Here is a 23,767-nt window from a genome sequence, read left to right as displayed (position 1 = left end):
AAACGTCCCCCTGGCTGCTTTTTGACTTATAAAATGCAGCATAAATCAGGATTCAGTAGGCCCCTCGTGACTCCAGTCCCCGGTGCCACTGTACCTGCTGCACCAATGGATACCACGCCCCTAACATTAATATGATTACATTTTAAAAGCTGAGCTAAAAGCTATATCATTTTATCCATGCAAATGCTATCTTAGGTCAGCGACCTCTAAATACAGGTTTTGCACCTGACGCTTAGTTCAACAAGAGGTGGGGGGAACTGTAAGGCCTCTTTCCTCCAGCGGATTTCTTCCCGCCTGCTGGAGAGACAGGAGTTTACTTTCAGCTTGACACTGTCGGGGTAAAAACTCCAGGGTTCATACTTTCATTCGCTGGCGCCCTGTAAGCAATCACTCCACCACTTTAGAATGCCTCGCGTGTTAAAATGTAACAGGAGGGCTGCAAAGGTCGGCCAGCGACAGGCTGAACCCGAGTATGGGAGCACACAACTCTTTCTGCTGTAATCTGCAAGGCGGCCAGACCGGTGCCTTCTGTCGACTTTTGAAAACCTCACATTGTCCTTCTCATTAGAATGTACAGTAATTGTATGACATTTAAAAACACACTTTAAAACGAGGTAAAAGAAACTTACCGACGAGGGTGGGATTCGAACCCACGCGTGCAGAGCACAATGGATTAGCAGTCCATCGCCTTAACCACTCGGCCACCTCGTCTCGCTGTTCTGTCCCTGTGGACAGGCGTTTATTTGTTTCCAGCAGAACCCTAACAGCATTCTATCTAATACTTTCTGAGTATTTATCAAATTGAAGTAGAACCGGAAGCGCTGCCAAAAAGACACCTGTTTGGGAATAGCCCGCCCATTGCCTAAGAGATCTCACAGGAAAAACTCGGTCCCTCACATACCTTCGTTACACACCGCGCCCTGCTCTCAAGCTGCAGGTCTACCTGGGTTTCTCTTTTCAGAGCTCCAGACATGAGTGAACCTTCTTATGAGGCATGATCACAGAACAAGGCTCTGAAATGCGGCTGGACCAGTTGCCACTTTCACCTTTCACCCGCCCGCTTGCTTAGCTGTGGCCTGTGTCGCTTCAAAGTATGCGTTGCCAACAATTCATTCACCTCAGGGGGTCCCTTGGAACCAAGGATTAACCAACAACGTGCGCGGTACCAATGATGACACTGACCCCATCACTGAGGACAGATGTTTGACCCCCTCAATGAGAGGCAGGGAAGTCACTGGTCTAAGGAGGGGCAGCGAGAGTGGTGCTGGAACAATTTTTAAGTGGGGGGCTGCTATTAATGTTATATCTCTGAAGTCCTAGAGCTTGTGAAAGACCCAAGCCTCACACAAAAAACACAAGTGTAGTAAATGTGCCCATTCAGGAGAGTGTGAAGGGAGTGGATGCAGCTGGTTGGGCATTTTAGAGCCCTAGTAAGGAAGCGCACTGTTGTTTAAAGACCGCGCATTTTCCCTTGAGATTGCCACTACCGTTGCATAGACTTGCCGTTTTACTGTAATGTATAGTGCAAAAACGAATGTGCGGACATGGAGCTTCGGTGAACATTTATCACTTGTGCATCACCAAGCAAAGTGTCTTGATGTCTTTTGATCCTATTTCAATCTTTGTTTCCATCCCACTTCAGAATTACAAAAAGTGCTTCACTTGTGCTTTCCCAATTGCTGATATAATTTGAAAAGTTTATAGTTCATTTCCTGATATTTAAATGTTGTGTTTTAGAAAAGAACTGCCATCCTGCAGCGTCTCCTTTTGTTTCCTGTCCCCAGCTTGTCACCTGGGTCTCTTTTACAAATTCCTTGCACTTTGCGGTCAGAGAAACAAAAGTGCTCTCCAGTTTCGGAGTAAGCAGCACTTTTCAGAAGCTGTAGCCTGGTGTTTGACATTTGACCTTGAACAGCAGCCAATGTGACAGGAGACGCACAAATATCAAGGGGTCTTTATTGCTCATTCACCTTCTGAACTCCAGCAGAATTATTACTGAAGGTGCTGCAGCACCCCCGGCACCCTTACATCCAGCGCCTATGGGCAGAGGTATCACCCATTAGGTCACTAAAAAGCTGTGATGTCACTGACCCTCTCACTGACACATTGATGTCACTGAAAGGCAAAAGGGATCCTTTCATGGATAGACAGCAGCACTCACCTCATTCATCTCTGTGAAGCAGTGACGTCACTGTCTTTTTTTTTTATTGAAGTACTTTAGTGACATTACAAACATCACTAAACAGCAATACATAAAACCAAATTCAGCATAAACAAATTCAACCTAAAATACTGTCAAATATTGCAGTTGATCATCCTCAACCAAATAGAAATCAATCAAAGTAAGGTCCCCAAATTTTATCAAATTTTCTTACCCCCCCCTCCCCCCCCCCACCCGCAGGGCATAGATTTGTTCACTTTTCCTGACTCTCCTCATTTTCTGTATCCACTCTAGCTTAGATGGAATCTGTTCTGACCGCCAGTTCTGTAATAGCAAGGATCTGGCCACTGCCATTGTGATATACAGTAATTTAACAAACTGGACAGGGATTTTAAGGTCCGGATCAAAACCATAAAGCATCAATTTTTCATTTAGAGGGATCATAATTTTAAAATAGGTTTGAAAGAAGACAAATATTATATCTGGCCCCACTCTTCACGCTTATTGCTAACTGGGGGGTCAAGGCAGTATCTTATGCCGATGACACCCAGCTTGTGTTTCCATACGCAGAGGTGTCAGTGGCGGCCATGTCTAGTTTTAAAGGCTGTCTTCAGGATGTTGCGCGCTGGATGAATACTAATAAGTTAAAACTTAATGCAGATAAAACGGAGGTGCTCTTTTTTGGTAAAGGTACCCCGCCCCCCTCTGAGCTCTGGTGGCCGAGGGCGATGGGTCCGGCCCCCTCCCCTAGCCTATCGGCAAAAAACCTGGGGGTGCGCTGGGACAACAATCTGTCGTTTGTCTCGCACACACAACAGCTGATGGGAAGCTGTTTAGGTAAACTTAGGAATCTTCGCAAAATCCTGCGACTTCTTCCGGTGGACTGCAGGAAAACGGTCATCCAAGCGACAGTGACATCTAGATTGGATTACGCGAATGGTTTGTTCCTGGGTCTGCCTAAATACCTAATTCAACGCCTGCAATTGGTCCAGAATGCGGCTGCGAGGCTGTTAATGCATATTCCATTTAAGCATTCTGTCTCTCCGCATCTTCGATCACTTCATTGGTTACCAGTAGCCAACAGGATCAAATTTAAGGCTCTTACGTTAGCCTTTAGATCCTTGTATGGCTCGTGTCCAATATACTTGAGAGATCGGTTGCAAAGATACACACAGTCCCGTTCTCTTCGCTCCAACTGCCGGATCCAGCTAGCAGTGCCTCGAATAAAAAAGGCTCGTCTGGGAGGCAGAACGTTCTCGGCAAATGTAACAATGCTACGGAATTCACTTCCCCCTGAGCTTCAGCAGGCTCCTTCTGAACCCCGTTTTAAAGAATTGTTGAAGACTTGGCTCTTTACTCAACCTTGCTAATGACTTGAATTTCGGTTATGTATTCTCTGCCTGTGTCTAGCGCCGGGACACCTCCGTGAGAGGTAGCTGTTCGCGCTCAATAAAATTCTGTATTATTATTATTATTATTATTTCGTCCCAAAAAACCCTAATTTTAGAAAAATGGACCATTATATGAGACCAGTTGGCAAAGGCGTAATGTAAGCATCTAAAACAGTTAGATGAATAATTTGTATAAATTTTGGAAATAACCGCGGGAGTACGATACAACAGCCATTTCCCAAAAAATAACATTCTACGCCAATTGGCACCTTGAAGTGTCTTGAAATTAAAATTGTTAATGGTCCTCCAAGTATTCAAAGATAATACATGATTTTCCTGTTCCTGCCATTTTTTGATTGCTTTTTGACCAAATCCGCTTCCCTACTATACACTAAGCAATGCTTCACTCCCCAGGTTTCCTTACACATTCATTCATAAAGAGGTCTTTGGCCAATTGAGTTGGTTGATTAAGCTGTGTGGCATCAAGTTGTCCCAAAAATTTATAGATCGTATTATAGGACCCTACCAACATAAAATTCCTCTGAATGAAGCCTGCCATCTCTATCGGAGTTATCCATTCTCCATTTTAAAAAAAAATCAACTACTTTAATAAATCCTGCCTTAACCCAGTTGCCCGCTATCTCAGATCCACTTTTAATACCTATTAACGAGAAAATACTGGACAGCAGGGTTGTTAAATTAATCAATGGGAGTGAATATCTTTTAAACATAGCAGCACGTTTTTTAGGAAACCATAGCAAAATCTTATAACGGACTAATGTGGGAGATTTAATAATCTGCGGGGGGGGGGGGCGGTATCTGATATTCTAGGCAGATTAAGTCGGAAAAAAAAATTATAAATAAGGTCTGACCTTGGGTTTGATTTCTGAACCTCGACAAATACTGTATAAAGTATGCGTTGTAGTAATCCCTAATATTTGGCAAAGAGAGTCCTCCTTGATCTAAATCCTCGTAAAGAGTACTAATTGCAATACGAGGTGGTTTTTTTGCCCAGACAAAAGCGGAAAACAAAGATTCTACCTTGGAAAAAAAAGTTCCTGGCAAAAAACAAGGTATGGTGGAAAACAAAAAATGAAATATGGGGAGAATGGACATTTTTATCAAGGCGACCCGACCCAGAATCGATACTGGCAAAGAATTCCACCGTGTGAACATTGAACGGATCTTTAGAAGAAGGGGATCAAAGTTAAGCGTATATAGATCCCTGACTGTATGAGAGAAAAAGACCCCAAGGTATCTTTTCGGTTTAGTATTGAAACAACCCCTTAAATCGGGGTGCATTTCTGGATCACTGCTCCCACACGTCAAAATCTCTGTTTTCTTTTTATTGATCCGATAGCCCCCTTAGGCTTCGAATTCCTAAAAAATCTGGAGAGCCCTTACTTGTGAATGTAATTCGGGTTTGATTAGTAACATAATGTCATCCGCATATAGTTTGATCTTCGCCATTGAGGGAACTGGGGAGAGAATACTGACACAGTTCCGTATTGTGGCGGCCAAAGGCTCAATAAAAAACGCAAAAAGAACTGGAGATAAAGGGCAACCCTGCCTCGTGCCATGCTTGACTAAAACTGTCCCAACCGTTACCGTATTTACGATAATATTAGCTTTGGCCGTAGTATAGAGATTCCGAATTAAATTTACAATTTTATCGGGATTACCAAAATGCTCCAAGATAATAAAAAGTGTCTCCCATACCACCAAATCAAAAGCTTTTTCTGCGTCCAATAACAAAATCAATGCTGGGATCCCTCGTGTCTCAAAATAATCTAAAGCTTCAATTAAACGCATTGAAAGTAATTTTGTGACGATTTTATAGTCTGTATTTAATAGGGTAATAGGTCGATACGAGTTCGGGTCTTTAGCTTCTTTCCCCTTCTTCAAAAAACTCACCACGGGAAACATCCTTTACCACGCAACCATTACAACGCGGTATGGTTACATTGTGGTTTTAACAACGCAAGTCGTTACACCGACTTGCACTGGAGGGCGCTGTAGGCTAAGGAATAGTGTGAATTACTATTCCAACACATTCCCTACTGTACATAGACTGGAGTTGGAATAGTAATTCACACTATTCCTATGTCCAGCGCCCTCCAACGCAAGTCGATGTAACGACTTGCGTTGTTAAAACCGCGATGTAACATACCGCGTTGTAATGGTACGCGTTGTTACATCATACATCCCTCACCACAGTTCCTTCCTGGAAAGAATCCGGAATCGGGCCTCCTTCCAACATCGAATTCAATAATTGCGAAAAAATATCGGAAAAAGTACAGAAGAAAATTTAAAAAAATTCAGCGGACAGTCCGTCTGGGCCACAAGCCTTACCATTTGGGAGATCTTTGACTACCAATTCTATTTATTCCAAAGAAAATGGACTCAGCATTATTGATTGATCAGTTTGGGAGAGAGTACGCAATGCACATTTTTCTAGAAAATCTGCTAGCTTTTGCTGATCAGTATTATGTTGCTGACTGTAAATATTATTATAATGAGCAAGCATTATCTTCCCTATCCCCACCGAATCTACTGTGTCTATCTGGCGTAAATGGGCATTTTAGGCCTCTGATCAAATTGGCAGTGGCTTGTTCTCTCACCTGCCAGGCTAAAAACTTCCCAGTAGAATTACTCTCTTAGTATATTTTTGGGGATTGCCTATAAAAAATCTCCTCGCTTTGAGCATAGTAATGCACGCTGAATTCCCGTTTTGCTTCATTTAGTTGATGTTGAATGGTGCGGGAGGGGTTCAACTGCCTTAATTCATTTAAAACATATATTCGTTGTTCCAAAGCAGTTTTCTTACATTTGGCTGCTTTAAGTAATGCTGCATCTTTGCCTTTAATAATTCCGCGAACAAAGGCCTTCATGGCATCCCAAATGATATTAAGCGAAGCTGTTTCAATGTTACGGGATACAAAATCTCAAATCTCTGAATTCAAGGATGTTACCCATGCTTCGTCATTCAAATATGTTTTGTTAAATACCCAGCGCTTGGGAGTTTTTAAGTTTTGTACTAAAGCAAACCCGATAACTAACATTGCGTGATCTGAGAACCCATTATGAATGGTCCTCTGATAATACGTATTAAGCTGTCAAGACGCAAGAAAAAAATCAATCCGGGATGAGGACTTAAATCTCCCTGACCAACATGTATATTCTCTTTTTGACGGGTATCGTATGCGTCATGGGTCGCAAAGGTTTAAAATTGTTTTATAGCTAAGAATGATTTTCAGCGATTTAGGTTTAGGTTGCTTCCTTGGTTGCGTAGTTGAATCCAAATTTAAATTAATAAACAGATTCAAATCCCCTCCAATGATAATGTCTCCTACCACCACCAGTAAAGATTGAAACAAATCTTCGTAGGCTGAGAAACTATCCTCTACTGGGGCATAGAAACTAACAAACGTAATAGGTCTCAATCTATTTTTAACTTTAAAAGTAACCCAGCACCAACGCCCTGAACCATCCTGTTCTGTGTGTACAATCTCAGCATAAATGTTCTTATTTAGGAAAATCGCAACCCCTCGCTGAGATTTAGAAAACAAAGAAAAGCCTCGGTATGAGACCCATGTTCTAAACATTGAAAACTCATCTAGTTTTAAAGATGAGATATGAGTCTCCTGCCACAATATTACAGAAGGATTTTCAGACTTGATCCATATTTCTATAGCCCGCAATTTCTTTTTGTTATTTAAGCCATTAACATTGAAAGAAATAATTTTCAAACACTCACCACTAAGCATTTAAAATAATTTGCAAATTTTCCGCAAATGTCTCTCTTTTTACATTTTATGAACAAAAAATCCTCTATCCAAAGCAAAATACTTAATATGCATAACAATAAAGACTTCCATTTTTTCAATTTTTCCATCCTCCTCCCCCACCCTGTGTACCCCCATCACCCCTACCCCCCACCCCCCCCACGGGACTCCCACCCCCCAACCTGCGGCCCGACTTCCCTCCCCCCACACCGGCCACAGAGCTGACCCCCTAAACCTTGGGTGTCCTGGTATTACACCCCTCGGGTCCTGGGGTCCTCCTCCTCCTCAAAAAATTTTGAGAGGTTCAACCGTCACTTTTACCCCTTATGCCCCTGGGCGATTTCTTTCAGTAAGTCTTGTGCTTCATCCAAGTCTGACAGCATATAATGCTTGCCCTGTGCCAGAACTTTCAGTTTGGATTGTTGAGCGATCATGGCCTGGGCGCCGTTAGCTTTAAACAAGTGGAGCATTTTCACGAATTCCTTCCTCCTGCGTGCGGCAGTTGCAGACATATCGGAGAAAATCCGGCACTTAGTTGTCTTGTTTTCTGAAAATTGTCTTAACTGATATGCTTTAGTCAAGATAGCTTCCTTTATCCAAGTATCTGAGAAATTTAACAGAATTGTACGAGGTAGGGTGGAGTGGGGAAAAGGTTGGGCGGGCACCCGATGTGCTCTGGTTATTGTTAAATCCCCTTCATAATCTGGTATTACTTTCTGTTTTAAAAAGGAAGTCGCCCAATGCACTGTATTGGATCACTCTACCCCCTCAGGGACTCCTACAATACAGAGGTTCGATCTTCTGGTAAAATTTTCCAAGTCATCGAGTTTATTTTCCAATGCACGTCTACTTTTATCGATTATTTTGACATCTTTTTTAACTGCCGTCATTTGATCTTCCAAGGTAGAAATTCGCATCTCAGCTTCTTGAAGACGGAGTGGAAAACTAGGAACTAGGTCCTCGATCTTCTCCAATCGCTGGTGTATTGAGGCTAGTTCAGCTTTTTGGGATCTTTTGATTTCCCGAACTTCATCCAAAATTAAGTTCAACATGTCTTTAACTGTCATCTGGATTTCACCTGTGGACTCCGTATTCATGTCTAAAACAGGACTGAGAAGATCAGCTGACCTTGTGGAAGGAGTGTCCACGGTTAATGGTGAAGACAGCTTCGTTGGTATTGATTGGCCAGTATTGGGATCCATAACGGTCGAAGAACCAACTCGGATAGAATTTTGTGATACTATTTCTGATATCATTGTTAGATCATCTTGCTTTTGGGTGGTCAACAGGGATGTATGCTCATCTTGATAGAAAATCTGAGGAGGTACTAAAATAGTACTTGGCACAGGCACAGACTTGGACGTCATGAGAGAATCAGTAAGATCAGAATTGATAGTGCCTGCTGTTTCTGAGGACTGAATATCTGCCGAAGAAGTTACTAATTGAGATCCCTCTGTGCAAGCCGGACTACTTAACAAGAGCATGCTGGATTTCTTCTCAAACAGGGGGAACTGCTTACCAACTTTTAGCCTATCAGCCAATTTAGTTTCGGTTTTACCTTCACCATCAGAGTCAACTTGAGTGGGAGACAGAAAATGAGGTGGATGAGCTGGTTGAAAAACACCCAGATTAATGTTGAGCTTCCTTGTTTCACTCAGAACCAGACTCTCAACTATACTGGTTTGATCCATTTGAACCGTAGAGGTTCCTTCAAACTCATCTGAACTCTCAGAGGACGCCTTGTCAATTAACTTGCTAACGTGCTTTGTTTCCATAGGCAACTGGCGGCGAGCTTTTGCTTTCGCATTAATACGTGCATTTAATAATTTGCCCATGACTCAAAAAAAAAATTCACCAATAGTTATTGAGTCTATTAAGTCTTTCTCCCTCCTCACCTCCTTCTCCTTTTTCCAAGCAAGGACCGATATCAGGTCCCTGATTTCTGTCCCCCTATATGCAGGATATAGTTCCAACTCGGAGCGCCTCATTCACCTGCTCTGCATACTCCTGGCGGCCGAAGGACTTGGATTCAATCAAGCGCGGGTGATTCCAGCAACAGTAGCGGAATCGCCCTTTCCAAACAGCTTCAGCACCGCCCGGTAACAGAGCCGTCAAAAAGGAACGAATTAAGAGGGTAGAAATCAGCTCCCTGTTCCACTCCCCCGCAAGCGCCTCCGAGCAGGCAAGGTTCAAAGCCTCAGTTCGGCAGAATTGCCTAGGAGCACAAGGAAACGCCAGTAGCAGCCTCCATGACCGCTGATATCCGAGAAGAAAGGGGAGGAGCTAGACTCCAGGTGATCGTGCGGAGGTGTGGACTCCGCCGCTCAACCCATCGTCTTCTGACCTTGTTCGTCACTGTCAAAGAGAGGAAAATATGCCACTAAGCCAGTCTCTCAAAGGCAGTGATGTGATCGAAAGGCATGAACGTTCCTGGACCCAACAAACAGAGGGGCATATTAGCAAGAACCTCGTTAAAATTATATTATCGCCGTTTTAGCGGCAGGAAACTGTTGCTAAAACGGCGATAATGGGCTTGATAATATGCGTTATAGAATTCCAATAAAAGCCCAGGTTAGATGTCCTGCACATCTAGCCTGGGCTTCTATTGGAATTCTATAACGCATATTAGCAAGCCCATTATCGCCGTTTTAGCGGCAGTTTCCTGCCGCTAAAACGGCGATAATTTTAACGAGGTTCTTGCTAATATGCCCCAGAGACCTTAATCTCATGCTCACTGCAGGGCAAACAGGGGGGCCTCGCTGCTATGGTGGAGGAGCATCGCCCCACTGCTTTTTAAGCAGTGCAAAGTAGAGGAAACATACAATTATAAGAACTTTAACTGATTATCATTTTATGTTTCTGTGCTGCTTTGCTGGCAGACAAGGCTACTCTGCTCTCGGAGCAGGGGAAGAGTGGTTTGCCCACACTTAGGTGCACATGACTGTTTGGCCGGCCCTCTCAAGCTACCCAAAACAGTCATGCCCACTTTCCCTATTCTCCATGCAGGCTGCATTACAGCCTGCATGGAGAACATGCCCACCCCTCCAGCCCCTGGCTGAGCTCCATGTCACAGCATTCAGACCAATCACAACGCTGCACTGCAGCGTTGTGATTGGCCAGGGGAGCCTGGGTGCTTACCAATCACAACGCTGCATTGCAGCATTGTGATTGGTCAGGGGAGCCCAGCTGTGCTTCCTGTTCCTCGAGGAGTCCGACGAGGAGAGCAGAAGCAGAGACGCGGGACCAGGCGGCAAGGTAAGTGTTTATTTTTTACATTGAGAACCCGGCAAGCCTTTGCCCCGCAATCCCCCCCGCGCCCACTCCACCACCCACGAGCCATGCTGGCCGCCACTGAGGGCAAAGGTGCCACTGACCTCACCAATGAGAGGCAGTGATATTATAGTGACTGAGAGACACTGCTGCCACTCTCTCTGTCACTGAAAGTTATTGCTATTGCTCTCACTTAGAGACAGCTGTTTGAAGAACCAGAACCTTTTGGACCTGGCGGCGCAGGGTACGCCTTAATCTCCTGGGTTCTCCTGCTTAGCTACACAGAGACACGGGGACACTCTGTCGGCGTAAAAGATCAGATTTATTAGCTGCAGCTAGTACAGTTGTCCCAGAAGTACACAAGGTAGGTTCTCAGGAGACTGCCTCTTCACTCCGTGGCGCACAATCTTTTATAGCACATATGTAAAATATACATTAACCAAATACACACCCAGAACACATAAGAAAGAGCCAATAAGGAAAATTGGAAGACAGGACAGAACCAATAGGAAAGGTTTGAAAACAAAGTATCAGATGGCTTGAAGAAGTCTTTCCTTCAACTGTGTTTGTCACCCCTCCTTCAAACCAATTCATTAACAGATCCACAACTAACTTGCAGGTGGCGAGATATGTTTGTGTGTATTGGAGGACAGTTGTGAAACGAGAGAACGCTAGCAGAGGACAGCGAAGGCCAGACGATAAGATAAAGTCAGAGGAGAATAGTGTGAACCAACAGATAGTTGAGACGGGGAGTAGAAAAACCAGACAGGGATTAGTGTACTCGGCCAAACCTAACACCAGCTTTGCAAATAGAGGCAGAAGGTTAATTTGGACACGAAGCTGCAGAAAAAGCAGAAAAAGACTTCGATCGTCATGCTGCCTGAGTGAGGGCAACACAAGATGGCGGCGGAGCACAAAATGGCGGGTCGATACGATCACAATCGAAAATCGAAGTTCCTCAGACCCTCCTTTTGCCAGAACTCAGGCAAGATACTCAGGCTTATATTAATTTGAGTCAATGTCGATGGCCATAAGGTCATCGAGCTGTTGCTGTAGCATCATTCTGATATTCTCTGTTCTTTGTGACTTTTTTTTAGGGATGCACATAGTAGCACAGAGGTCGCAGATGGCGGGGCCGCAGTGCATATAAAGGCAACAAGAGAATATGATGGCTAAAACTACTCCAAGGAATGTCAATATTTTCCAACCCCATTTGGACAGTAGTCCCCAAAACCACTCCAATAATGACCAATCTCCTTCGTCCTGATGAATCGACTCAGAGATCATGTGTAACTTAGAGATAGCTTGGTATACTGTCGGAGCGTCATTTGGTATGAAAATACAGCAAGTTGACCCGATCAATTTGCATACTCCACCACGGTCTGCAAGAACAAAGTCTAAGGCAACTCGGTTTTGTAAAGTCATGAGACGATCTGCCTGTAGTTCTGCCGTGATATTACTTAAGGCTCCTACAGTGATGTCTATGGTGGTTTCTACGACACAAACCAATTGCCTTATATTTCTGCTGTTGGCCATTGGACCCCAAAAAGGAAGAAATCCTTTGAGGAAATCTCCTCCCTCTTGTCCTGCTGTGTCCTTGGAATTAATAATCCCTCTGCCGTATCTGTTTCGATGACGATTTGCAGAAGCGGTGTATGTAGGGGGAAGAAGGAAAGCGATGTAGCAAGTACCGGAGAAACCCGTTGGCAACCACGTGTAAGCCCTATTGTAACAAATGAAATATGTGCCTTGAGACGGCACTAGAGGAGGCGAGTTTTGAGAGGAGTAGACATATGTGTGGGAACAGCTTTGTATAGTGTCAGCAGACTGACCATTTATCTGTAAACAAAAATTGCCCTGATGTGGTATAGTCCAAATCGGTGAAGACTTTCCTTTTTTAACTTTAGCACTAAGGCTAGTGACATAATGGGTGACGTTCCAGTTAGTGTACGCTTTTCTTTCGTCAATGGAGATCTTACTATTTTCCATGATTTTAGCCATAGCATTCCCTTTATCAACGAACTATGACTAAAATCCGGATCACTAATACGTGAACTAACAGATCGTCTGAATTTGCTTTGATAGGCATTGGAGAAGATAACAAAATAAGCCCAAGCAGAACCTTCATAGGAGAACGGAAGGACTAAATACGGCATTCCTTTTTCTACGGTATGTGGCATGAGTCCACACACCCAACAGTCAGTTGTATTGATCACTAATTGATGTTGATGTAACAACTGGACAAAGGAATTGTTGTAATATTCAGTTCTTCTAATGAGTTCATGTTGAGGAAGGGTATGAAATAGATGTGAAGAGACAGTAGAAGAAGACGAAGAGGTAGAAGGAGAGACAACTTTTTGCTGCAGAGTAATAACAATCCAATTTATACACGCCAAAAGAATACACAATAATATAATAATACATGAAGCAATACCAAAACGACTATACATTTCTTTGCAATGACTCTTTTTATCTTGAGAAGTGTAGCTCACTGGTTAGAGGAGGCATACCCTGAAGCAGAGGTCAGACCCGGGACCAGGGTTCAATTCCCGACGCGGCAGGGTCCGGAGCCCAATTGTCCACGGACTCGATAATTCTAGCTTCGGTGCCCACTCTAAGCACAAGTTCACACTATGCAGCTCTGGGCAACAAGCTTGCTTAATCTCCACAACGGCCCCCCCGCGGCGGGATGCCTGGCTTTCACCTTGAGGATGCCCAGTACGGGTTATCTCACAGGGAAAAACCAGGACGGGTTCCCAATGCAAGCGCCAAGATGCCCAAGGGTAAGTTGAGCGCTATATAAGAACACATAATAATATCTTTACTTTCTCTTTTGCCTAATGTACTCTCCATCTTTCTAAGTGGATGCTCACGGCAATCTTCCTTAATCACTTAGTCACGATTGTCTGCCGTCCTATGACACTGCAAGTCCTGCAGGCCTATTGCCACTACTCAGGTCGCAACTAAGACTCCTACCGTGACCTTGCAACCGGGACAGAATACTACATAGGAGAGAGAAATCTTAAGAGTTCTTTGGTCTAGGTCTCAAATTATAATGTTCTTTATCAGATATTGTTTGGTCTCGGAACAATGTTCGTGGATTGGTCGTATTCAAGCGACGATGTGATGGTATTGCTTCCTGAAGAATGTCGTCGTCCTCTTTCTCAGACAATGTTCCATTCAGGTGTGCATCACTAAAAGGTACGAATCGTGGAACTTTTTCACTTTCTGAGTCACCAACACCCCTACGAACCCACTGATCGAAGGGTAGAGGCAAAGGCACTTTCTTACAATGCACACCGTGAATCCAATTTTTCTTTCCTTCGACTTTGACTGCTGTTCTCGTGGTTAAAACTACCAACCGAGGCTCCTTCCACCTGGGCTCCAAATTTTTCGTCCTTTGGAAATTCTTTATACAGACCCAATCACCTGGTCGGATGGAATGACCTGGGTCTGTGGAAACCTCCGGCAAAACACTCTGAACCTGTTGATGGAGAACACGTAATTTAGTCGTAAGGTCATGCAAGTAGTCAATCAACATTGGATATGGTAAGTCTGAGTATTTCTTAGGGCGAGGGACTCCCCATACGTTAGCCGGGCGTCCAAAAACCACTTCGTAAGGGCTAAGTCCCAAACAAGAGTGTACTGCAGTTCTGGTGGACAGAAGAGCCAATGGTAAAGCATCTGGCCAATTGAGTCCTGTACTAGCCTGAACTTTTGCTAGTTTTAACTTTAAAGTTCCGTTGTAGCATTCTACTAAACCGCTGACTGTTTATGATATGCCGCATGAAACTTTTGCTTGATACCAAGACCCGCACAAACCTTTTGCATGACTTGGCCCACAAATTCGCTCCCATTGTCACTCCAGACAATGCGCGGCAAACCAAATCTAGGGAAAAATTCTTTTAGTAGAACTTTAGCTGTGGATAAGGCTGTGTTGTCTTTTAGAGGGTATGCTTCTATCCATCTTGAAAAGGCGCATACTACCACCAGAACATATTTGAGGTTGTTGCATCGCTCCATATGAATATAATCGATCTGCAACACCTCAAATGGATATGTCGGAGGAGCAAAGTGACCTGCTGGAGTTGGGGTTCCCTTTCCCGGATTGTACATCAAACAAACAATACAATGTTTCACTACTTTGTCTGCACACTTCGGGATTCCTTCAGTTTGCCACACTGGAGCTAGAAGCTTTCATATACCCTTTGCACTTAGGTGAGCTGGACCATGCGCCATAGTGACTACTGGCAGTACATAGGCATCTGGTAACAGCAAACGTTGGTGCTCAGATAATTCCACCCAACATCCCATCTCATCCAACATTCCTGTACTTTCTTTCCACTTGCTCAACTCTTTCTCTGTAGCCTCTTTCTGAATCGCTCTTACACTTTCCACTGTATCCTCGTACATTCCTCTCTCTCTAACCCAATTTGCAGGACCCGCCACATACATTTGACTTGTAGCGTCTCTCGCTGTCTTTTTCGCTACTTCATCTGCAAATGCATTTCCTCGACCGACATCATCTGTAATCTTTTTGTGTGCACTACACTTCGCAATTGCTATTTGGGCAGGCAAAGAAAGTGACTCAAGAAGATCAGTCACTAATTGACCATGTTGTATTTTAGTGCCATGTGAAGTAAAGAAACCCCTTTCTTTCCAAAGGAGCCCAAAATTAAACGCTACACCAAAGGCATACTGACTGTCGGTGTACACGTTTACTCTTTTTCCTTTTGACAACACACATGCTCTCGTTAAAGCTATCAATTCTGCTGCTTGAGCTGAATTGTGTCTGATACGTGCGGTGTCCACAACTGTATGTAAAGTAGTAACAGCATAGGCTGAAACTGTATCTCCATTAGGAAGCTTAAAACAAGAACCATCCACCCATAGAATTCCATCCAGATTCTCTAGCGGCGTAACTTTCAGATCAATTCTTCCTTTTGTCTCTTCCTCGGTACGGAGGAAACAATCATGTTGTTCTTGGTCATCTTTGTCTACTGGAAGAGGCAACAAAGTAGCTGGATTTAATGTATTACATCGTTTGATGTGCACATGACTAGCCAAAAGCGTCAACTCATATCCAGACAAACGAGCACTCGTAAGATGCTGCGTTTTTGTTCGGTTTAGTAAGGTGTCCACTGCATGCGGCACCATAACAATAAGTGTGTTATCTAACACTATTCCAGCAGACTGTCTAATAGAAATCGCTGCTGCTGCTGTTGCTTTGAGACAACTAGGCAATGCTTTAGCTACTGGGTCTAACGTAGCCGAAAAATATGCACATGGTCGTTGTTTGTCTCCAAATTGCTGCGTTAAAACTGACAACGCACAACCTTCTTTTTCATAAATGTAGAGCGTGAAAGGCTTACTGTAATCGGGAGTACCCAATACAGGAGCGGAACATAGGGCCGTACGTAAGTCAGTAAAACTCCTCTGACATTCGTCAGTCCATGGAAGGGGCTGAGGCGTATCTTTCAAAGTGAGTGCCAACAAAGGCTTGGCCAACAGAGAGAAGTTAGGGATCCACTGCCTACAATAGAAGTAATACCCAGAAAGGCACATACCTCCCTTTGTGTGGATGGCACAGACATTTGCGCAATTGCCTGAATTCGTTCTGGGGTTAATCGTCGTCCCTCCTTTGATAGGAGATGACCCAAATAGGTAACCTCTCTACGAACGTATTGTAATTTTGAAGGTGAAACCTTATGATTCAGATTAAACAGATGGCGTAACAATGCAACAGTCACATCTTTGCAAATATCTTCTGAATCAGCGGCAATCACCAAGTCATCCATGTATTGGATAAGAACAGCACCAGACGGCAAATGAAAAGCATCAAGATGACTTTTTAAAGCTTGACTGTAAATAGAGGGACTTTCACAATAGCCCTGAGGTGCGCGCTTAAACCGGAAGCTTCGGCTTCCAAGAGAGAAGCCAAAAATATCCCTACTCTCTTCAGCAATGGGAATACTAAAGAAGGCATTCTTTAGATCGATAACAGAAAACCAAGTCGCTGTGGAAGTGATCATTGTCAACAAAGCAGTGATATCTGGGATACAGGACATTGCGGTACAACAATTTTGTTTACCACCCGGAGATCATTCACGAAACGAGATACAGGAGGCTGAGAAGGATCAGTACGTTTAAGAACAGGAAGAATAGGACTATTGCATATGTTACCTCTCGTTTCCTCAACCACACCCTTCTGAATCAAATCATGAATGATTTCCAAAAGCGCTTTTTCACCTTCAGTAGAAATTCTATACTGCGGAATACGTGGCAATTCAACATTAGGCTTAAGAGTGACAACATAAGGTGGAATCTCAAGACAACCCACATCGTTCGGACCCGTGGCCCAAAGCGTTGCTGGAAGAGAAAGCAATGCAGATGGAAACTGATCTTTGGACAAATACATTGGAGAGATCAGTTTTTGTCCTAGCGTAAGATGTACACCAGAAGGGGAACAATATATCGTAGCATGCATTCTTTTCAATAAGTCCAGACCCAACAGATTCTCACCGCAACCATTCATCAAGAGAAGTGGAGCTTCCAAATCATAAGGGCCAATTGAAATAGGCAAAGGGCAAAAAACCTGGTTACGAACAGGGGCGCCAGAAAATCCTACAGATACACTCGTTAAGCCAGACAAAGGTGCCCCATGGAGTTTGGAATGAATGATAGAACTTCTCATCGCACCAGTATCTAGGAGAAATGGCTCTGAAACACCCATTGTAGTGACATTAACATAGGGTCTATTCTGATCTACTGGAATCGACACAACTCCCTTACTTTGTCCATGGCTATCCTAGTTAGTGTGAAGATTTTCATTCTCGCTTTCAATATAACAATCCTTATTATAATACTGCGTAGACCTAACATTTTGCTGATCAAAATAATTCACAGAATTGGGAGGAAGAAGGGAACGCTGTTCTTGAGTTGACATACCTCGACCTCTACCTCTGTTGGCTGACTGGAGGCCAGCACGACCTCGTGGAGCAGATAATGCTCCATTACGCTGCAATGAAACCGGACAACTACTTTTAAAATGACCTTCTTCTCTACAATAGGCACATTGATTAGGACCTAACAAAGGTCGCGGAATATATGGCTCAGGTTTTTGATACAACCTCTGAAACTGCGGAGGCTGTTGAAACTGAGGCTGAACATAGCGAGGAGGATAAGCTTGTTGCAAAAGAACCTTTGTTTTTAGTTCTTTCGTCTTTTTCTCTTGCTTTTCTTTTTCTTCTTTATCTCTGTTTTCATAATATTGTGCAGTAGCCAATATCTGGGCAGAAGAAGAAACAGCCCATGAACTTTCAAAATCTTTCAATTTGTGTGACAACACGGGAAGCAAATTAAATACAAATTTGTCCACAAATAATCGCTGACCACCCTCTGTAGCCATATCTTGACCACTGTGATCAATAAATGTCTCCTCGAAACGAGTGAAGAAATCAGAGACACTCTCGTCTTTCTTCTGTTTGCATGCTGCTAATTTATCCCAGTTAACTCTCAATGCAGGCATCATAGTTTTCATTAATGTAATAATCCTACCAGGGAGTTCCGAAATCAAAGAGTCAGGCTTTGCACCACCCACTTGGTCTCTATCTGTGGCAGTTATAACATACCAATTAGCACCTAAATCCTGGGCGTGATTCTCTTTACGAATCCTAGCCCATATTGTCTGTGGGACTACATTTCCCATCAACATATCGATATCAGCTAGGTTCATGATGCAAGCGTCAACTGTCTGTGATAATTCTTTATAGTAACCTGCAGGGTTCTTACGAGGATCCGGTAGAGTCTGCTTAAGAGCCAAAACTTCAGATCGTTTCCATGGAACATGTACCCATATACGTTGAAAATGAGCAGGAATAGCTGGATTAGCACCTACTGCTGCAACCTCTTCCTTCCATACTGGAGGAACCTCTCTCATGGGATAGTTTTTCAACGTCAGTCTAACCGACGGATCGGAATCAAGGAAAACCTGAGAGGACAATAAGGATCTATAAGAAATAAGTGTCTTTACAGCTTTCTCAACCTTAGAACCCACAACAAGTCCTTTATCAAAATCAGCCTAAACATCTAACAGATCTTGTGGGATCGGACTCGAATTCACATCTTCCCATTCTTTAATGAGAGTATCACACATTGCATTAAAAACATATCTTTGCGTAGGCGCATTCCATTGTGAGAAAGTAGGCATGATGTCAGGTACACTATACTGAGGACCCTTCTTGATCCATTTACGTGCAAGAGAGTCCAACCTTTCTCGTTCTTCAAAATCTGGGAACTGACTGCAAGATTGTCTTCGAGCAAAAGCCGGAGACACATTTAAAGCTTCAAAGAAAGGAGATAGAATACCAGTGACGGTGTCCGTAAGACGCTTACGCACAGACGGAGAATTAGACATAAGAATAGGGGACAAGGTATTAGGCGAACTAGTGGAAGGAGAACCGATAATTGCAGGAGGAGCAGAAGGCAAAGGAGATCGAAGATCAGAAGATGAGGGCAAAGAAGTTGAAGTTAAAGGCAAAACTGGCAGAGGCGGTAATACTGGAGGAGGCAAATGCGGAAGAGCCGGAACAGGCGGAGGTACCACTGGCAGCTGAACAGGCTGTAACAACTGGGGTGCATTAGTACCTTGTACATAGGGCGGAGGCAACCTCAGTAAATGGGACATTAGGGGATCTTCTTCTAAATCTTTCTTGTTATCGGAAGGGGAAACAGGCAATACCGGATAACATTTATCTATCGCCATACGATGCTGTCTTTCTGAAATTTCCATCGCATTATTAATTTAATCATCTTTGAATTGTTGGGCAGCCTGTATAATTGTCATACCCTGTGCTTTCCTATCTCGTTTTGCTTGCTTAATTTCCCTCGGTTTGGCTTCCTAACGCCAAAGGCGGAAAGAGTCAAACATTGCCGGCCGGGCTTTTCTTTTGAATAGAAATGCTTCCAAATTATCTAGCACATCAGAATCGAAACTACCATTTTTTGGCCATTTTAAAACACCATATCGTGTATCGGGTCCATGCCTCGTTAAAGGCAATGGGGCCAACACCATGTTTTGAATAGAGCTCATATGTGGGAGTTCCAACCAAAGGAATCGGACAAGAGTGCTCAAGTCGGTAATCCCTATTACAACCAAAGCAACAAAATTTTCCAGACTTAGTCAGACCAGGCATCTCGTGATTTCACCTGACTGTTCACAAACTTCAAGGGGGTAAAACTCAGTTTACGCAGCACAAATGCACTTACCCTCGGCTTCGGCTATTGCAATAGTCGGATCTAAGGACCAGAGGTACTAAGAAGCAAAGGACAAAAATTGTGGGCGCGACCCACGAAATACTGAACTAAGGATGTCTTCTTACACTGACAGAGGCCGGTCTATCATCTCGCCTTACCATACATCATCAAAGGAAGGGCCAAGGCAGGGCGGCAGTCAGGGCAGCAGTCGTTAGTAGCCGCCAGGAAGGAGTAACCGCGCTGCAAAAGACCTTCGGACCACTTTCGACATACAGGGGTCGCTTGATGTGGCTCGCGATTCCTCCAGAATTTTTTTGCAGGGTTCCTCACGACCTTCGGGCAGAACCGGTACCACTGAAGCCGCCCCACATGGGCGCCAGTTGAAGAACCAGAACCTTTTAGACCTGGCGGCGCAGGGTACGCCTTAATCTCCTGGGTTCTCCTGCTTAGCTACACAGAGACACGGGGACACTCTGTCGGCGTAAAATATCAGATTTATTAGCTGCAGCTAGTACAGTTGTCCCAGAAGTACACAAGGTAAGTTCTCAGGAGACTGCCACTTCACTCCATGGAGCACAATCTTTTATAGCACATATGTAAAATATACATTAACCAAATACACACCCAGAACACATAAGAAAGAGCCAATAAGGAAAATTGGAAGACAGGACAGAACCAATAGGAAAGGTTTGAAAACAATGTATCAGGTGGCTCGAAGAAGCCTTTCCTTCAATTGTGTTTGTCACCCCTCCTTCAAACCAATTCATTAACAGATCCACAACTAACTTGCAGGTGGCGAGATACGTTTGTGTGTATTGGAGGACAGTTGTGAAACAAGAGAATGCTAGCAGAGGACAGCGAAGGCCAGACGATAAGATAAAGTCAGAGGAGAATAGTGTGAACCAACAGATAGTTGAGACGGGGAGTAGAAAAACCAGACAGGGATTAGTGTACTCGGCCAAACCTAACACCAGCTTTGCAAATAGAGGCAGAAGATTAATTTTGAAAGGAAGCTGCAGAAAAAGCAGAAAAAGACTTCGATCGTAGTGCTGCCTGAGTGAGGGCAACACAAGATGGCGGCGGAGCACAAAATGGCGGGTCGATACGATCACAATCGAAAATCGAAGTTCCTCATGTTGGTTACACCTTTGGGAGGAAATGATCTTACCAAAAAGCAATTGTGCGAATCTATCAGTGGGAAGCACCAATGCCATTAATAAACATTAACGCAGCTGGTTCTGACACTAGTAGTCATTGATGCCACTGTCTGTCAATGTCATTTTGATATAGATTGATTCCAAATATGCTGAATTACAGGTCGTATACAATGTCGAAGTTGAGAATGAGGAACATCTGGGTACTGTTTGCTTGTTGGTCTAGGAGTATGATTCTCTCTTTGAGTATAAGAGGTCCCGGGTTCAAATACTTCCAAACCCAAGTTTTAGACTACCCTTTTATTTTTTATTTATGTTAATCCGCCTAATTTACAATCACGTTGTAAGAGTCTTCAAATGTGACAGGATATTAAATACAAAAAAGTAACCACATTTACCATCAGGTGTTACTCTATTCTGACAGCCTAATCAAAACACACCCTTTAAGTTTCATGTTAGTATATTATTTTATCAACAATATTATTTCTTTGTTAATTGTCTTTATTTTGGTCAACACAATAAAATGGATAAACAAAAATAACAACATTCCCTCTTATGTAAATCCTTTCTGAATTGTTTATCAACGCAAATGAAAAATAATCTTTGAGTTCATAATATTTATTGTTTGATTATGTAAATGATAAACATCAACAATTCTATGTATTCAAACATAAAGAAGAATCATTTGAAAGAATTACATGTTTTGACCAAAGGTGTGATGAATATGGAGGAAGCTAGGAGAGGAAGAGAGGTGTGTAATACGTGAGTATTTGTTTCTTGAGATAGTTTTAACAAACAGTTACTTTATGTAGAAAGATTCATTCCTCCTTCAATGTACAGGCACGCTGATGGGTTCAAGTTTAGTCTCATTTGTAGCAAACGTAAACAAAAATTATTACGAAGAGGATATCAAACCTCATAGAATCTTATATTAGAAACATAGATGACATACTTTACTATTGTCTAGAATTAAAGAAAATGTAACTGAACATGTCATGAAATTGAATGAAATACAGTCAAGAAAATGGTCAAGAATTTACCTTACCAGTAACGTTTGCACAAGCTTCCCCGTCATTCATTGTGTCCAGCCTTTTTGGAGTCCAGGATGCTCTGGGTAGAATGAATTTGGGGCATATTATCAAGCACGGTGTTAAAATTATTGCCGCTTTAGCGGCAGAAAACTGCCGCTAAAGCGGCGATAATGGGCTTGATAATATGCCGCAGAGAATTCCAATAGAAGCCCATGTTGACACCAGAACATGGGCTTCTATTGGAATTCTCAAGGGCATATTATTAAGCCAATTATCGCCGCTTTAGCGGCAGTTTTCACCCCTAAAGCGGCGATAATTTTAATGCCGTTTCTTGATAATATGCCCCTAAGTGTTTTTCCGTAATTGATGTTAAATTCACTGGACTCCATAGTATAGACATTGATACTTGCCATAAAGATGTCACTTCTAGAATGTTGTAAGTGGGGTCTGGAGATGGCTGATGGTGTCCATATATATTGTCAGTGCCCCGTTATTCAACTCTTCTGGCACGAAGTGGGTAAGGCCATTGCTGATATAATGGGGGGAGAGATTAGGGTAAGCGAATAATTGGTGATCTTTGGAGTAGGAGAAGGTGACGGGTCGACTGTAAAGTTGCACAGAAAACAGAAAGCACTTCATTCACGGGGGGCGCTAGGTGGCGCGCGAGCAGAATGGCCGCACTGCTGTGAGGCTCCTGCAGCCCAGCGAATATATCCGCCTAAATATCCTTCTCGGAGCGAAGTACGGATGAAGTGAAGGTGTCAGCGGGAAGCGCCCACGCTGCTGCGGCTCCGGTAAAAAAAAGCGTCGTCACTGAGGCGGTATTGGCCGAGATATCTGGCGGATAACTTGGGCCCGGCCGAAGAGCGGAGCGTTGCGGAGCCCTCTCCCGGCCTGTGTGACCATGAGAGCCCGGTGCTGCACGCGAGGTGCCTGGGCCTAAGTGGACGGCACGAAAGAGCCGGGATCGCCGCGAGAGGACCTGCCACCCCCACCCCCTGCCTGCTAGCACAGTGCGCGCTGAGGACGCCGCCCGCTGGGGCCTGGGAACGGATCGGAGGGGACGGACGTGTGCACTGCTGAGAGGCCCCTGGCTCATCTGGCGAGACCCTGGTGCGGCGGCGGCGGCTCCCCCCGGCCCTTGGTGAGTGCGGGCTGAGAGGGCATTGCCTGACTGTTCCTTGACTGTGTGGGCGGCAGCTGCCCCCCCGTTGTAAATCTGACGGCAGCAGCGGCGGTGGGGTGAGGAGCCCTAAGAAGAGTGCTGGAGAGGGGGGAGACTCCTGCGGGAGGTGCGGAGAGATGTGCAGGAGAGCTGGACGGCTGCTGATGACGGTGCTGTCTAGGGGGACTGCGCCCTGGATGCCTGATTGTGGTGCACTGGGCTGGCGGTTGTCCTGTGCCCCCCCTCTGCGGAGCTGCCGACCCCGCGCTGTGGCCTTCGACCCTGCTCCTTTGAGTGGCCCTGGAGCTTTGGACCCCTCCCCCCCCCACGTGGATTTCTGGACGAGTTCTTCTGTGGCGAGCTGCACTGCGGTACCTGGGCTGCGGCCACGTGGAGGGCCAGTGCAGCCTGAAGGAGGCGGTGACATAGCGGTGGCGGCATGGGGAAGACGGATACCCGACAGCCCAAGCTGAACTTTGCGGCGCCCAGGAAGGGTATGCGCGCCTCGCACGAAGATCGGGAACTGGGCGGGGAGGAGGGACCCCGGAGCGTTGG

General features: G+C 44.3%; 1 non-coding gene across 1 annotated transcript; it reads right to left on the bottom strand.

The window, feature by feature from the left end:
* Positions 1-629: 629 nt before the first annotated feature.
* Positions 630-711, bottom strand: TRNAS-GCU (transfer RNA serine (anticodon GCU)). The gene has a single exon. It is a non-coding gene; the product is annotated as a tRNA-Ser (tRNA).
* Between the last annotated feature and the right edge of the window lie 23,056 nt (positions 712-23,767).

This window comes from Triturus cristatus, chromosome 12 (genome assembly GCF_964204655.1).
Source record: "Triturus cristatus chromosome 12, aTriCri1.1, whole genome shotgun sequence".
Classification (NCBI taxonomy): domain Eukaryota; kingdom Metazoa; phylum Chordata; class Amphibia; order Caudata; family Salamandridae; genus Triturus; species Triturus cristatus.
Note: the sequence above shows the minus strand (reverse complement) of the source record. Positions and strands in the feature narration are given on the sequence as shown.